Below are 17,516 nucleotides of genomic sequence, written 5' to 3'. Positions count from 1 at the left end.
TTAAAATTGTGGTCAGGAAGTTGTTCACAAACATACGCACGAACACACACAAACAAGGGGTAAAACATAACCTCCTTACAACCTCGTTGGTGGAGGTAATAATAATGATAATAATAATAATAATAATAATAATAATAATAATAATAATAATACTGATATTATTATTATTATTATTATTATTATTATTATTATTATTATTATTATTATTATTATTATTATTGATAATAATAATAATAATAATAATAATAACTTACTTTTTAATAAATAGAAGCAATGTTATATTCACTATGTAAAATCTAGTGAAGAGACAAAATTGGGTTAAGTGGGTTAATATTCCCAAAATGGAGTTCAAAGGCTCACGTAATCTCATTGAGCATTCTATAAAAACTCTGTTATATTGATCCGGGTTTTCTATTATATTAGCCACTTTTGGAAAATCATTTTTTTTACGGTAGTAAGTCAATTATTCCTTTCTGCTATTACAGTGCATTTTATTATTGTTATTGTTATTGTTATTATTATTATTATTATTATTATTATTATTATCATTATCATTATTATTATTATTATTATTGACCTAGTTTCTTTGTTTCTTATGTTACTGTGGTTGATCTTGCAGGTTTGTTTTCTATTACAAACACCGTTCATATAATCTCTACTTATATCTTGTCTAGACTTCATATCATTTCTTTTATCGTCTCACCTGCCTTTCTGCTCATGTCCTTAAATACCATACACATAGATATCATATATACAGTACATTCATTTCCAAACCTGCATATTCCTTCTTTGTAAAAGAAGCCTTACACTTAGTTATCGGGTGATAAAGTGCCCGCAAACATATTTTGAGGAATGAGAAGTTTGGAACCAGGGACCAGGAATCAGCTTGCAGAATCACCAGCTGTATGTATTATGTACCTTTTCTAAATTTAATTCCAGAACAAATCGTTATATATACTGAGTTGTATATATTCCAAATTGCTAAAGCACTTTTAGCAGGTAGTAGGTTGGCCAAGGCACCAGCCACCCGTTGAGATACTACCGTTGGAGAGAGTTATTGGGTCCTTTGACTGGCCAGACAGTACTACATTGGATCTCTCTCTCTGGTTATGGCCAATTTTTCTTTTGACTTCACATACACCGAATAGACTGGCCTATTCTTTCCACACTCTCCTCTGTCCGCATACGCCTGACATCACTAAAATCACCAAACAATTCTTCTTCGTTCAAGGGTTAACAACTGCAATGTAATTTTTCAGTGACTACTGCTCTCTTGATAAGGGTAGAAGAGACTCTTTAGCTATGGTAAGCAGCTCTTCTAGGAGAAGGATACGCCAAAATTAAACCTTTGTTCTCTAGTCTTTAGGAGTGCCGTAGCCTCTGTACCATGGTCTTCCACTGTCTTGGGTTAGAGATCTCTTGCTTGAGGGTACACTTGGGCGTGCCATTCTATCTAATTTCTCTTTCTCTTGTTTTGTAAAAGTTTTATAGCCTATATAGGATATATTTATTTTAATATTGTTACTGCTCTTAAAATATTTCATTTTTCCTCGTTTCCTTTCCTCACTGGGCTGTTTTCCTTGTTGGGGCCCTTGGGCTTATAGCATCCTGCTTTTTCAACGTGGGTTGTAGCTTAGCAAGAAATAATAATATGATGAAAGCACTCTTAAGGGCAAACCAAGATGACCACCCACTGAGCAAAGGCCATCTTGTAATATAAGTGATCTACCCCAGACAACAACAACTTCAACAAGCGTGATGGACCATTTGACCGGTAATGTTGTTCTGATTTCTGTGTGAACTTCAAGAACATAAAGTCATATTGCGAGTATTATGCTGTAATACATTAATTCCGGTTATAAATACGTAATTTACGTTATAGTGATCCTTATAATTAAGTCAAATGCTATTATTCGTTAGGTAAAACGTCATAAACTAAGCCAACTTGCTTAGGGCGAGTCGAGCGAAGCCGATCAACTCTGTAAATGAAAGTCATATTTTGATTAAAATAACGTTTATCATTTTATACGTCTATTTCAAAATGGTTATTTTAGTAGTAGATATTATCTCAAATAGGTCTAATTAACAGTCTTTTCTTATTTATCAAGATATTTTCGAATAGAGAAAGATGGTCGGAGTACTGTACTATGGGGCTAGGCATACCTATTGTAACTATAGGGTTAGTTATGTCTAATGCATCTTTAGAGTTAGGTATGCCTAATACACTAGTAAAACCTAATGAACTAGTAATGATTAATTTATATATGTTGCTTAAAATCATATGGGGAATTTAGTTTCCTTGTAAAATAAAACCAAAATTTCTACAGTAATGTTATGATACACGATCTATGTTTTTGTGTTATGTTGCCAGCATTCTTCATCATGAAACTTAGTTCTGGTTCATAGAAATATATTTGATAAATGGTTTGCAGTACCCAATACATAAAATTGCCTTGAATGTCAGTTTCAAGATTACTGAAGACCGGACGTCCAAAATATCTAAGAGAATTGCTACATATTGTGCAGCCAACAAATCGTGTCGACAGAGAATAGTTACAGATGGTTTCAAGCTATTTGAACCTAGATATATGTCTACTTTAGACTCTAGAGCCTTTAGATATGCTGCCCAGAAACTATACAGTAAGCTCCCACTAGATATCCGAAAGACTGAAGACATTAAGCCTTTCAAGAGGAAACTGAAAACTTTCTTGTTGTCAGAGTGCTTCGATAGTGTGGAATTAACAATAAACGAGAAATATCCGTTGTGTGAAATGTTGAATGCTTTCAAACGAACATGATAAAATGACTGTGAAGGTCCTAAAGAGAGTAGGGTTCCCCTGCTGCATAGGACCAGAAGAGCAGCCCTTAAAGAAAAGTAAATTAAGTGAAGCATTTCAGTTTAGTTAAATATTAGATGCAAAATTAAAGTAGTCATCGGTCTATATTGAATCCGTTTTCTATCAAATCCTATCAAAGAAAACGAAAATTATTTAGTAAGGTACAGTACACATAGATATTGAGAGAGAGAGAGAGAGAGAGAGAGAGAGAGAGAGAGAGAGAGAGAGAGAGAGAGAGAGAGAGAGAGAGAGTAGATAATTGAGAACCAATGTACCCAATAAAAAGCTTTAAACTCCCAATTTATTAAAACCACCTCAATGAACATCAAAGTGTTGACACCTATCAATAAATGAGTGTACACCAATGCTACGACCCTTGCTGGAAATGAATGATTTGAAGTTCTCTGGCATCCTGACATCGAAGGTCAGTGAGGAAGGAAAACAAGGAAATAAACTACAAGAGAAGTAATGTATAACCAAAATAAAACACTGCCTTGGGGTAGAGTTCTCTTGTTTGAGGGTACACTATTCTATCTAATTTCTCTTCCTCTTTTTTGAAGTTTTAATGCTGTTACTGTTCTTAGACTATTTTATTTTGATTGTTCGTTTCTTCTCTTGCAGCTTATTCATTTCCTTGTTTCCTTTCTTCTATGGGCTATTTTTCCTTGTTTGGGCCCCCAGGCTTAAAACAACCTGCTTTTCTAACTAAGGCTGTAGCCTAGCTTGTAATAATGATAATAATAATAATAACATTTTGTGGAATGAGCAGTCAGGAACCAGGAATCAGGAATCAGCTTGCACAGAATCACCAGCTATATGTAGTATGTATACTTTCTCAATTCAATTCCTTTAAAAGAAAGAGTTTTATAGACTATAATTATATTATAGATTATAAATTAGAAACTATGAAAGTAGTTTTAAACGGTAGACCAAGATGGCCACCAGCTACGATGAAGTTGGTCTGCCATCTTTTAGCTATACGAAATCTATGATCTTTTGCATGTCAACATACGATAATTATCATACATGTACGATTACTCCAGGTCCAGTACGATGTAAGATAAATACCTTGGTTATATACATATTATACATATATGTGTATATGTGTGTTTAATTAAACAATTATAGTAAAATATTTTGAAATAGGACAATCATGTGACTCCTTGATAATTATATAGAAACTGTGTACGATAATTTTGGTTGATAAACGACAATTTTAAGGCTTATGTACGATAATCCAGTCGAAATAATCTGGCAACCCTAAAACTGGCTTTGTTTACGTTTGAATTTCAATGTCAAATCGAAGCATATTGTAAGTATTTTGCTTTAATACACTTATTTCTGCTTATAAATACGTGTTTTATGTTATATATATACTTTTTGTTAAGTTAAATACACTAATTACGTATTAATATTGGGATGAATCAAGCTAACTTACCGCGAGAGAAGCCAAGCTTACCTACTCGTATATTTAAAACAAAAATTCCGAAAATTAATAATAATTTTTTAATATATCTATCTCAAAATGGTTTTTTTAATAGTATAAATTATCTCAATTAGGCCTAATTAAAAATATATTCTGATTTTGGGCTACATTGTCTATGCCAACTCTGGCCATTTTTCAGTTTGTGTTTTATCGTATTTTACGTCCAGAAATCGATTTTTAATAACAAATTGTTAATTATTTTAATAATAAAACATTAATTGCTTATTTGTTATATTGATTTGTGAATTTCAACCAAAATAAAAAAACAGGTCAGAGTTATATAGGGTGGTATTGTAGAAAATAAGGAGCCTTTGTATAATAGCGGCCAGTTCCTCCCCGGGTGCATTAATAATGGACACCAATTAACCTAACCTACAAGCCATATCCTTACTTACCTAATGAGGGGCTACGCCCCCCTGCAATCCCCCTTATACTGCTGTATTCCTAGACGGCCGTCATCATATGTACAGGTGGCCGCTATCATAAACCCTGAAAATAATTCTGGATTGTTATATATTTTGTGGAATTTCAAAGGTTTCTGAAAATGATTCCTGGCGGAAATCTATATTTTTTGAGTTACGGTGGCTCGACTACCATAACTGAAAAGCTATGGCTTCATGCTAGGTATTGTCATCAATTAAGTTCGAAACACCCTAAAATATTCAGTGTTCTTAGCTAATTGTGTTGATATTTAAAATAATTTTTTGGGTTTCATTGTAGTGAATTACATGGCAATGTAACCTAAGAAAAAACTACTGTTTCTAATCGAAAAAATTACGCTCTCTTCGAAAATAACACTCGTTCCCGTCGCAAATGAATAGTTTCAGAAATATATATACATCTATATCCTTCGATAATGGGGGACCCCCTTTGGGAACCCGGGGTTTTGGGTGGGGAAAACATACTAGGGAACCGATATATAACCGTAAATCAGTCCTTTTCTTCTCTATACATTTCCTTCTTGTATTTATTATAGCCGTAGGAAAATATAAAACAGTATAACTGGATATATATGGGAGGAGCCGTTTCAAAGGTTATTTCTTGTAGTAATACAGTAACCAGTGCTGCCAACGCCTGATGTAGATTAAATGTTAGCATTCCATACCTGATGTAGATCAAATGTTAGCATTCCATGCTAACATTAGCACCCATTTGTACGTACGTTCGTTCGCACCAGTTTCCGACCTGCGCATATATAACCCCCCTGCGCAGGAGTTTCTCTCCCAAATTACTCTTTTTATTACCGTATTATTTTCTCATTTTATATTCCCATTCAATATTATTTATCATACATTCCATTTTACCTTCCTATATTGGGTTTATTTGTTTGGTTATTTCCTTTCCCATTTGTACGTACGTTCGTTTCATCAGTTTCCGAGCTGCGCATATATCCCCCCCCTGCACAGGAGTTTCCTCTCCCCCTTTACTCTTTTTATTATCGTGTTATTTTCTCATTTTTTGTTCCCATTCAATATTATTTATCATTCATTCCATTTTACCTTCCTATATTGGGTTTATTTGTTTGGTTATTTCTTTCTCTCTTCCTGGTTGCACATGAATACTTACTCTGGACTAGTTTTGTATCCAGTTAATTCTCGGTATGATCATCTCATTTTATATTCGCATTCAATATTATTTTCCTTTCATTCCATGTTACCTTCCTATATTGTTTTTATTTATTTTTGTTGGTTATTTCTTTTTCTCTCCTCTGTGTCTTATAAATCCTTTCTCTTGTCTAGTTTCCGTATTTAGTTCATTCATGTTTACCCTCTAGAGTTCTTTGTTTTTCCCTTAGCCAATCACCACCCTAGGCCTATTCAGATATCTCCCTACCCCCCCACTTCCCTTAACCCTATTATCGGTCTTTTCACACCCTTTGTTCCAATGCCTTTCCCGTTGTACCCTTTGCCCTGGTGAGGTGTTCTGCATTCTCAGGGTTTAAAGTGCCCCTAGTGCCGTTTGGTTTTATCTTATAGGCAAGACATTCTCGTGTTTTATTGCAATTGTGAATCCATCATTCGTAAAACTAAGAAGAAACGCCGTTGTGGTTATACCGTTACTGCCTATAAAGGTACTTTTTTGGGCAAAAGTCGTCTACCCCCATGGAAGATAATATTATGTGCCATCCACTTTTTGCATAAACATTCGGACCATGAGACCCTCGTGGATGGTATCGACATATCTTCGAAAACTAGTGTCGATTGGAGAAGTTTCTGTTCCCAGGTTACCGAATACTTCGGCGTTTTCTTCATAAAAGTAAGTCATTCCTCAATAGCCATTATACGTGTTTTGTGACCGGGGTACTTCTAGGCAAGGTTAGGTGGGTTTGTTAGGTTCTGTGGTCTTTCTGTACTATTCATATATTGTGTAACAGTTATATGGAAAAATTATTTATTATTCGAATGGAAATATCTATCATTTCTGCCACTAGTAATGCCATCGTGTCGTTGGTAGTTCTGTGTTCCATTCGTCACCGTTGGTAGTACTGTGAATCAAAGTAAGTCATTCCCCAATGCTTATTATATGAGTTTTGTGACCGGGGTACTTCTAGGCAAGGTTAGGTGGGTTTGTTAGGTTCTGTGGCCTTTTGGTACTTTTTATTTATTGTTTGATAGTTATATGGAAATATTATTTAGTTTACGTATGGAAATATTTAGCATTTCTATCTCTAGAAATGACATCGTGCCGTTGGTAACACTGTACCTTTCGTCATCGTTGGTAGTTCTGTCAACCATTGGTAACGTTGCTAATGTTATCGTCCCCTACATCTGTTGTTTATATATTTTAACTCAGTATATATGTCAGCAGTGTTAATATTTATATGGTTCATTTGTATTGTATTTCATTGTGTGATTTCGCACAGGAAATATATGATTTCCTATAGTAGATATCGTGATTTAACTGATTTTCTCATTCATTTCATCCGTAATAACATCAACCAATTCGTCAACTTATAACTAACCGAATTGGTTGATCTGTTTGTTTGCGATTGAAATGATCATCAAAATCGGTTAAATCACGTTATTTGCTATAGGAAATCATATATTTCCTGTGCGAAATCACACCATGTAATACAATACAAAATTACCCACCAATTAACCTAACCCCCCCCTAACCTAACCAACAAGCCATATCCTTACTTACCTAATGAGGGGCTACGCCCCCCTGCTACCCCCTATACCGCTGTATTCCTAGTCGGCCGTCATCATATGTACAGGCGGCTGCTATCATAAACCCTGAAAATAATTCTGGATTGTTATATATTTTGTGGAATTAGCAAGAAATATTATTATTATTATTATTACTTGCTGAGCTACAACCCTAATTGGAAAAGTAGTATGCTATAAGCCCAGGGGCTCCAACAGGGAAAATAGCCCAGTGAGGAAAGGAAACAAAGAAAAATGAAATATTTTAAGAAGAGCAATGAGATTAAAATAAATATCTCCTATAAACTATAACAAAATAAGAGGAAGAGAAATAAGATAGAATAGTGTGCCCGAGTGTACCCTCAAGCAAGAGAACTCGAACCCAAGACAGTGGAAGACCTACCTACAGAGGCTATGGCACTATCCAAGATAAGAGAACAATGGTTTGATTTTGGAGTGTCCTTCTCCTAGAAGAGCTGCTTACCGTAGCTAAAGAGTCTCTTCTACCCTTACAAAGAGAAAAGTAGCCACTGAGCAATTACAGCGTTGTAAGAAGAATTGTTTGGTAATCTGTTTTGTGATGTGTATGAGGAGAGAACAGGATGTGTAAGGAATAGGCCAGACTATTCGGTGTATGTGTTAGGCAATGGGAAAATGAACCGTAACTAGAGAAAAGGATCCAATGTACACTGTCTGGCCAGTCAAAAGACCCCATAACTCTCTAGCGGTAATATCTCAACGGGTGGCTGGTGTCTCATCCTAGAAAAGGTCTCAGGTTTGTTTACTTAGGAAAAATAAAAATTGTATAAAATTTGCAGTGTTTTAATTAAGGTCTGTCTCGGAGAATCTCTACGTAGTTTCCCAGGGTAGTTTTGCTTGCTAAATGTAACATATCCTATTATGTTAAAGCTTGTTATCTTTCATCATAAACATCATATCCAAATGAAAGTTTATTGTTGTTTTAGAAATGTAAAGTACTTCAGTGAAATTACGCAAAGTTTTAATCGTTTTAATCACATCACTTATGATGTATGCATATTTATTCGTCTTCCTATTATCCTCATTCTTTTACAGTATTTATTTTAAGTTCATAATAGCAGCCATAAGTCTTTGCTCGACGTAATAAATTCATCGCATAATTCAATTTTACGTAGATGTTCAAACCTTCACCACAGCTGTGATTTGCAGGCCACGTGTCTCGCTTGATGTACGATGGACGGCGTAACGTGCCAGGGAAAACAGTAGAGCAACGAGTCCTTATATATGGCTGCTGTGATTGCTACAGAATCCCGGAAGGTACTCTCGTGGATTGGACGTTGAATGACCGCACGTGGCCTGCTCTTCTGGCCGCTCTGTTTCGAGGTATGATTTAATTTTCTTTGATTTGCTTTAGTTTTCTTTACTCCTTCACTGTTTGTTCTGGCGTAGATACAAACCCTCCGATATTTATGGGGTTATACTTTCGGCGTAGCTGAAAGAATACCCCTATTAAAAGCTCCAGGTTTGTATGCTAGGAAAAATACAATTTTCAATATTAAACTTACCCGATAATCATGTAGCTGTCAACTCCGTTGCCCGACAGAATTCTATGGAGGGATACGCCAGCTATCACAATACGTACTAGAAGGGGGTGTACTTACCAGCGCCACCTGTGGCCAGGTACTAAAGTACTTCTTGTTGACACCTCCTCAATTATTCCTCTGTCGTGCTTCCGGCAAGACGTTCTGGGATACGCTTATGATCTTCGAGTATTTTCACGGCTAATTGGTGAAGTATTCTCTCAGATTTCGGCTGTCGCTTTACTGGAAACCTTCTTATATTAGCTAGATAGCTTTTATATAGTCCTGATTAACGGTTAACGATCTTTGCTTGATTTTGGAACCCCCTTTGGCTAACTCTTTGGATTCAAGATGTCTGACATTTCGCAAGCCCCCTCCCATAGACGATGTAGGTCTTGCAATAGGCGTATTCCGAAGGCCTCGGTAGATCCTCACACCGCTTGTTCTGACTGTAGGGACAGGCCCTGTCAGTTAGAAAATCGATGTGAGGAATGCGCCGGACTTTCGGAACTGGAATTTGTCCGTCTTTTGAAATATTCAACTAAGTTAGAGAGAGGTAGAGTTAGGAGGAGTTCTTCTCACTCTTCACTTTTTTCCTCACCTCATGATCCCCTACCTTTTCCTCCCCCTGTAGTGGCTACCCCCGAACCTACTGTTTGCCCTCCGCCTGATATGTCTGTTGTTTTGCGTGCTATTCAGGCCTTAGGCGATAAAGTAGAGTCAGTGGTAAGTGATCATAAGTCTCTGATGGCCGAAGTCAAGGAACTTAAGGTCAAGAGTGCAGTGGGTGGAATTAGTGCCAGTGCTGTGACGAGTGCTAGTGTCAGTGCAGTGCCAAGTGCTAGTGTCAGTGCCAGTGTGGTGCGTGAGGATACTTCTGTGCGAGCCAGTCGTCCTCCCAGTCCGGGACCTCTTGCAAGCTCCCAAGCCCAGGGGAGAAGCAATGTCGAAGGGCATAAGGGTTCGGCAGGCCTTGTTAGGCGCACAGAAGTATCCTCGGTGGTTGCGGGCGTGTCTTCCAAAGACCGTCACTCCCACCTGCAGACGATTGAGCCCGTCTTTTTCTCGTCCGCTGATCAACTGTCAGGGAAGAAACGTTGGTCTCAGGTCTCGAGACCACTTAAACGCAGAGTCCAGTCCGCGAGTGCTCAGCCAGGTTGCAGTCATTGGCTCAGCTCTGACTCGCCGCAGTCATCTGTCGACTGCACTCCGCCCAAGAGGAGTAAGGTTCTGCCACAACAGAGCTCGACTGTTAAGGCTTTACCTCAGCCTACTGTAGTTTCTGCCGACCCCAAGTGGACTCTTCTACAGTCCATGCAAGCACAGCTTTCGGACTTGATGCGTGAGTGTCGGGCTGAGAGTGTTGCGCCTCCGCCTCCGCCTACACTCCCTCCGCCTGCGCTCGCTCCGCCTGCGCTCGCTCCGCCTGATCGCAGTACCACCTGCCAGGCGTACGATGTTGAGCCTCGTTCTGAGTTTGCTGTTCCCAGTGGTGTTCAGCCTCCGCCTTCTTTAAGGCAACCTTTACAATGGGATCAGGAGGATTATACCTCTCTTCCTCCGCCTCCACTTGCTGCTCCACCAGTGGTGCAACACTCGGTTGAGGTACAACAACCTCTCCCGTCCATGAGTCAGTCTCCTCAGCTCTCGCTGCAGCGAGCTCAACCCTCCACAAGGCAAGCACCACTACACCTTAGCCTTGCGCCTCAGGAGCCTCAGCTTGCGAGACATTTACCTTGTTCTGCGCAGCCTCTACCTCATCGCGCTCCGCTCACACCACAGGAACAGGAACTTGCTACTCCGCTTCCGCCAACCGCTCAGCAAGCGCAACCCTTGGGTTCAACCACTCATGCTAGGAGTCAGCCTCCTCCACCCATGCGCCTTCCTTCTGCTTCGTCTTTTATTCAGCCTTTGCAGTCTGAGCCTCAGGTTTTCCCTCAACAGTTACTTGAAGAGGAAACCACTAATATTGTTCCTACTCGTTCTGACTCTGCTGTTCAGCATTCTTGTCCGATCTCTTCGCTACACTCTGGTGATGAGGCGTCTGATGATGAGGCGGCACACCTGGATCCCTCGACAGACGTGGATGAATCCAAGCCTTCTCCACAGTCTATTGACTTTCGTAAGGTCTTGGCTCTGCTTAGGGAGGTTTACCCAGACCACTTTGTCTCTGCTATTCCCCGCTCTCCGCCATCTGAGTTTTCGCTGGGCATACAGCAAGCTAAGTCCACCTATACTAAGCTAGTCCTAGCAAGGTCCTCTAAGAGAGCGTTAAGGATCTTAGGGGAGTGGCTGCAGACTAAGCAACACCTTGGCAAAACTTCTTTCATGTTCCCTCCGACTAAGCTCACTTCGAAAGCGAGCGTTTGGTATGCCACAGGAGAAGCACCAGGCTTGGGAGTACCTGCCTCTGCCCAGGCTGACTTCTCAAGTCTGGTAGACTCGCCTCGGAGAACTGCAATGAGGCGCTCTAAGGTTTGCTGGACCTTCTCAGACCTTGATCACTTACTGAAGGGAGTATTTAGAGCATTTGAGATGTTCAACTTTCTAGACTGGTGCCTGGGGGCCCTCAGCAAGAAGACCTCTCCTGCGGACAAGGATTCTGCCATGCTATTAATGTCCTGCATGGATAAGGCCATTAGGGATGGATCTGGTGAGCTTGCGTCGATGTTTGTATCAGGGGTTTTGAAGAAAAGGGAACAGCTGTGTACCTTCCTTTCCTCCAGCATTACACCTTGTCAAAGGTCACAACTCCTTTTTGCTCCGCTCTCGAAGTTCCTCTTCCCCGAAGAGCTGGTTAAGGACTTGTCTGCTGCCCTGATACAAAAGGACACACACGATCTTGTAGCCTCATCGGCTCGTAAGTCTAAGGTTGCTACCTCAGTCCCCAAGACTTATCGCTCCCCAGTGGCTGATACCCCTGCTACGAGGTTCATACCGCCCTTTCGTGGTAGAGCCCCCAGCCGAGGAAGCTCCCGTCCAGACTCTTACAGGAGCAAGTCTAGGAAAGGCTCCAAGACATCTAAAGGAAAAAACTGACTCTCCGCATCTCCAGACAGCAGTAGGAGCCAGACTCAAGATCTTCTGGCGAGCCTGGGAGAAGAGAGGTGCAGACGCCCAGTCTGTCAGTTGGCTGAGGGACGGTTACAGGATTCCATTCTGCCTCAAACCACCTCTGACCACATCTCCCTTCAACCTCTCTCCCAACTACAAAGAAGAGGACAAGAGGCTAGCATTGCACCAGGAGGTGTCGCTACTTGTGCAGAAGAAGGCAGTGGTTATAGTCCGGGACCATCAATCCCCGGGCTTCTACAACCGTCTCTTTCTTGTGGCCAAGAAGACAGGAGGTTGGAGACCGGTGCTGGACGTCAGCGCGCTCAACGCGTATGTCACCAAGCAGACGTTCACGATGGAGACGACGAAGTCGGTCCTAGCAGCGGTCAGACAGGAGGACTGGATGGTCTCGTTGGACTTGAAAGATGCCTACTTTCACGTTCCTATTCATCCAGACTCCCAACCTTTCCTGAGATTCGTTTTTGGAAAGGTTGTCTACCAATTCCAAGCCCTGTGTTTTGGCCTAAGCACAGCTCCTATGGTGTTCACTCATCTGATGAGGAATATAGCAAAATTCCTACACTTATCGGACATCAGAGCCTCCCTCTACTTAGACGACTGGCTGTTGAGAGCCTCCACGAGTCGTCGCTGTCTGGAGAATCTCAACTGGACTTTGGACTTAATCAGACAACTGGGTCTGTTAGTCAACATAGAAAAGTCTCAGCTCATTCCCTCCCAATCCATTGTGTACCTGGGAATGGAGATTCGGAGTCAGGATTTTCGGGCTTTTCCATCGGCCCCCAGGATAAGCCAAGCCCTAGAGTGCATCATGAGCATGCTGAAGAGGAGCAGTTGCTCGGTGAGACAGTGGATGAGTCTCACAGGGACCCTTTCATCACTGGCCCTGTTCGTCGAGCTAGGGAGACTCCACCTCCGCCCTCTTCAATTCCATCTTGCAGCTCATTGGGACAACGGTTCGACTCTCGAAGCAGTCTCTATCCCAATCACCCAAGAGATGAAGACCACTCTCCTGTGGTGGAAGAACAATCTCCTTCTCAGGGAGGGCCTATCGTTGGCTATTCAGACCCCCAATCTTCATCTCTTCTCAGATGCATCGGACTCGGGCTGGGGTGCGACCTTGAACGGACGGGAATGCTCGGGAACGTGGAACGAGGAACAGGGATTGCTCCACATCAACTGCAAGGAGCTACTAGCAGTTCATTTAGCCCTGCTGAACTTCAAGTCCCTCCTGCTAGGCAAAGTGGTGGAGGTGAACTCAGACAACACCACAGCCTTGGCTTACATCTCCAAGCAAGGAGGGACCCATTCGAGGAGCCTATTCGAGATCGCAAGGGACCTCCTCATTTGGTCAAGAGGTCTCAACCTCACTCTGGTCACGAGGTTCATTCAGGGCAATATGAACGTCTCAGCAGATCGCCTAAGCAGAAGGAATCAGGTCATTCCCACGGAATGGACCCTCCACAAGAGTGTGTGCAACAGACTTTGGACCTTGTGGGGTCAACCTACCATAGATCTGTTTGCCACCTCCATAACCAAGAGACTTCCGCTGTACTGTTCCCCTGTTCCAGACCCTGCAGCAGTTCATGTGGATGCTTTTCTACTGAACTGGTCCCATCTCGACCTTTACGCATTCCCACCGTTCAAGATAATAAACAAAGTTCTGCAGAAATTCATCTCGCACGAAGGGACACGGCTGACGCTGGTTGCTCCCCTTTGGCCTGCAAGAGAATGGTTCACAGAGGTACTTCAATGGCTAGTCGACATCCCCAGGACTCTACCTCTAAGAGTGGACCTTCTACGTCAACCTCACGTAGACAGGTTGCACCCAAACCTCCACGCTCTTCGGCTGACTGCCTTCAGACTGTCGAAAGATTCGCTAGAGCTAGAGGCTTTTCGAAGGAGGCAGCCAGTGCGATTGCCAGAGCAAGAAGGGTTTCCACTCGTAGAGTCTACCAATCTAAGTGGGAAGTCTTCCGAAGCTGGTGTAGAGCCAATTCAATATCCTCTACCAATACCTCTGTGACCCAAATAGCTGACTTCCTTCTACATCTTAGGAATGAGAGATCCCTTTCAGCCCCTACGATTAAAAGGTATAGGAGTATGTTGGCTTCAGTTCTCCGCCACAGAGGTTTGGACCTTTCTTCCAACAAGGACCTTCAAGACATTCTTAAGTCTTTTGAGACGTCTAAAGAGCGTCGTCTATCCACTCCAGGCTGGAACCTAGACGTAGTCTTAAGGTTCCTTATGTCATCTAGGTTCGAACCTCTCCAGTCAGCTTCCTTCAAGGACCTTAGCCTCAAGACTCTTTTTCTCGTCTGCCTTGCAACAGCTAAGAGAGTCAGTGAGGTTCATGCCTTCAGCAAGAACATTGGTTTCACGACCGAATCTGCAACATGTTCTTTTCAGCTCGGATTCCTAGCAAAGAACGAACTTCCTTCACGTCCTTGGCCTAGATCGTTTGAAATACCTAGCCTCTCCAACATGGTAGGTAACGAACTAGAGAGAGTTCTTTGCCCTGTCAGAGCTCTCAAATATTATCTTAAGAGGTCTAAACCTATTCGAGGACAGTCAGAAGCCTTATGGTGTGCCATCAAGAAACCTTCGAGGCCCATGTCCAAGAACGGGGTTTCGTATTATATAAGGCTTCTGATTAGAGAAGCCCATTCTCACTTAAAGGAGGAAGACCTTGCATTGCTGAAGGTAAGGACCCACGAAGTAAGAGCCGTAGCTACTTCGATGGCCTTTAATAAAAACCGTTCTCTGCAGAGCATAATGGATGCAACCTATTGGAGGAGCAAGTCAGTGTTTGCATCATTTTATCTTAAAGATGTCCAGTCTCTTTACGAGAACTGCTACACCCTGGGACCATTCGTAGCAGCGAGTGCAGTAGTAGGTGAGGGCTCAGCCACTACATTCCCTTAATCCCATAACCTTTTTTAACCTTTCTCTTGAATGCTTTTATTGTTGTTTTTTGGGTTGTTACGGTAGGCTAAGAAGCCTTCCGCATCCTTTTGATTTGGCGGGTGGTCTATTCATTCTTGAGAAGCGCCTGGGTTAGAGGTTTTGTAGAGGTCCTTTAGTAGGGGTTGCAACCCTATATACTTTAGCACCTTTGGGTTGATTCAGCCTCCAAGAGGAACGCTGCGCTCAGTAAGGAAGACGAACTTAAAAAAGGGGCAGAGTAACGGTTCAATTCGACTTCCTTACCAGGTACTTATTATTTCATTGTTATTTGAGATAACTGTTATATGAAATATGGGATACTTAGCTATCCTTTAATCTTGTACACTGGTTTTCACCCACCCCCCTGGGTGTGAATCAGCTACATGATTATCGGGTAAGTTTAATATTGAAAAATGTTATTTTTATTAGTAAAATAAATTTTTGAATATACTTACCCGATAATCATGATTTAATCGACCCTCCCTTCCTCCCCATAGAGAACCAGTGGACCGAGGAATAATTGAGGAGGTGTCAACAAGAAGTACTTTAGTACCTGGCCACAGGTGGCGCTGGTAAGTACACCCCCTTCTAGTATTGTGATAGCTGGCGTATCCCTCCATAGAATTCTGTCGGGCAACGGAGTTGACAGCTACATGATTATCGGGTAAGTATATTCAAAAATTTATTTTACTAATAAAAATAACATATTACTTACAAATTGGTTATTTTTCTTCTCTGTTACCACCCACCTAACTGGCGGTGCTTTCTGAGTTATACCCGTAAACTCTTCTAACTTTTCAGTTCTTCGTGGTTTGCTTTTTCAAGTTCATGACCCCTCAGAAAAATATTGGGTGTTGAATGGCAGGACAGGATTAGAAATAAAACTGTAAGAGATTACTCGAGTGCCACACATGGATGAGATCATGGTGAGTGGTAGATGGAGATGGTTTGGGCATGCTCTTCGAACTCTCCAAGAGAGATTAGTTAACATACACTCTCTTTGTACATGCAGGAAACAGGTGGTATTGTGATCCACATATAAATCATTTTCTTACATTGCCAAATCTATCAGCATAGATTCTCTGTCTATTTTCCTCACTATTTGCCACATTTCATTTTCCTTTGCCTCCCCTGAATCCTCTACAATCTTTTGACTGCGTAACAACATTTACCCCTTCTGTGCTAAACACTGGTTCAGACTACACTACTACAGCAGGAGTCACACTGGCATTATTTCCTGACACTCCTCCCAAAGACGACACTTCGTGACTCACAAAAAAATTCTTGGTGCATCGGGTCAAACATCTTATCCGGCTCACTGAAAGACACTACTGTCAACACTATCTGTCTCAGTCTTTCCCCTTTAGCCCAGCATTGTCTATTAACTTGAAGGCCAAAATGCACTTTGGTATTATCACTTTGTACTTCTCAAAAAACAGCGCTTCTCCTCACAAACTCCAAAATGTACTTCTCCGAAGTGTCTTCTTTCCCCTTCTTGTATGTGTCGAATCTGGTCTTTGCCTCATATGTACAGTAGGGTCCCGAATTATGCGAGAATTTGGTCAATGAATGACCTCGTATAAATGGAAAATCGCAGATTTCGAAACACAAAACTAACAGAAATAATTACATTTGGCCATGGCAACCGGCAACTTGCTTATTCAAACGTGTTTACTACCCTTTTCCATTACTTTCTTTGTACTGTACTGTATTTCTTTATAATATCAAATTGTTCTTGTAAATAAATTAAATATTTAATATACTTTAAAGTTCTAATAACTTGAAAAATGGTTAAAATTACAACCAGGATGGGTGTAAACACTGTATATTTCCCGTTATAACACGACCCAAAATACAGACAAATTTTAATGTTTGTCATATCTATTGTTTAAGATAACTGGTTAATAGCAAAACCATCACTCTAAAAACTAGTTTTTGTTGTATGATTGAAAATCCAAAATTATCAAAATAAAGGCGATTTTATATCATGCGTTTCCTAAACACGCCAAAAAGCACAATTGAAAACGACAACCAATGTTTTGTTTACGTTTATCTCTGATCATAACAAAGAAACAGATGCGTTTACACATCTGTGTATAGATTAGTTTTTGCATCCACAGCAATCTTACCAATATTGATTATATGTTGATTTTGTTATTGCCAATGCTCTACTTAGATTTTTTTTCTAAGAACTTCCAAATAAATGAAGTGAATGCCATTTATATAATGTTTTTCTTTATGACGCCGCCTGAAACGGAAACCTTCCATTTGTTTACGCTTCATCTTCGACCATAATAAACAAACGAACGCATTAAACACACATGATCAAAGTGATAACTAATGATATTACAAACATTTAGTAAACATTATGTTATTACAAATATTTTGCTTACCGTATCCATATAAATTCCTAAATTCGTAGCAAAGCTGGAAACCTTTTTTTTCCTTATGCGTTTAATCCACAATAGCA

General features: G+C 40.8%; 1 long non-coding RNA gene across 2 annotated transcripts in view; it reads left to right on the top strand.

Annotated features, from left to right (window-relative positions):
• Window positions 1–8,608: 8,608 nt before the first annotated feature.
• The window catches only part of LOC137635199 (uncharacterized), a 38,191-nt gene continuing 29,283 nt past the window's right edge, over window positions 8,609–17,516 (top strand). For both annotated transcript variants that reach the window (XR_011042608.1, XR_011042607.1), the window contains exon 1: window positions 8,609–8,831. This is a non-coding gene — a long non-coding RNA (uncharacterized lncRNA). The remainder of the gene's footprint in view (window positions 8,832–17,516) is intronic.

Source organism: Palaemon carinicauda, unplaced genomic scaffold, assembly GCF_036898095.1.
Source record: "Palaemon carinicauda isolate YSFRI2023 unplaced genomic scaffold, ASM3689809v2 scaffold100, whole genome shotgun sequence".
In the NCBI taxonomy this organism is placed as follows: Eukaryota; Metazoa; Arthropoda; class Malacostraca; order Decapoda; family Palaemonidae; genus Palaemon; species Palaemon carinicauda.
Note: the sequence above shows the minus strand (reverse complement) of the source record. Positions and strands in the feature narration are given on the sequence as shown.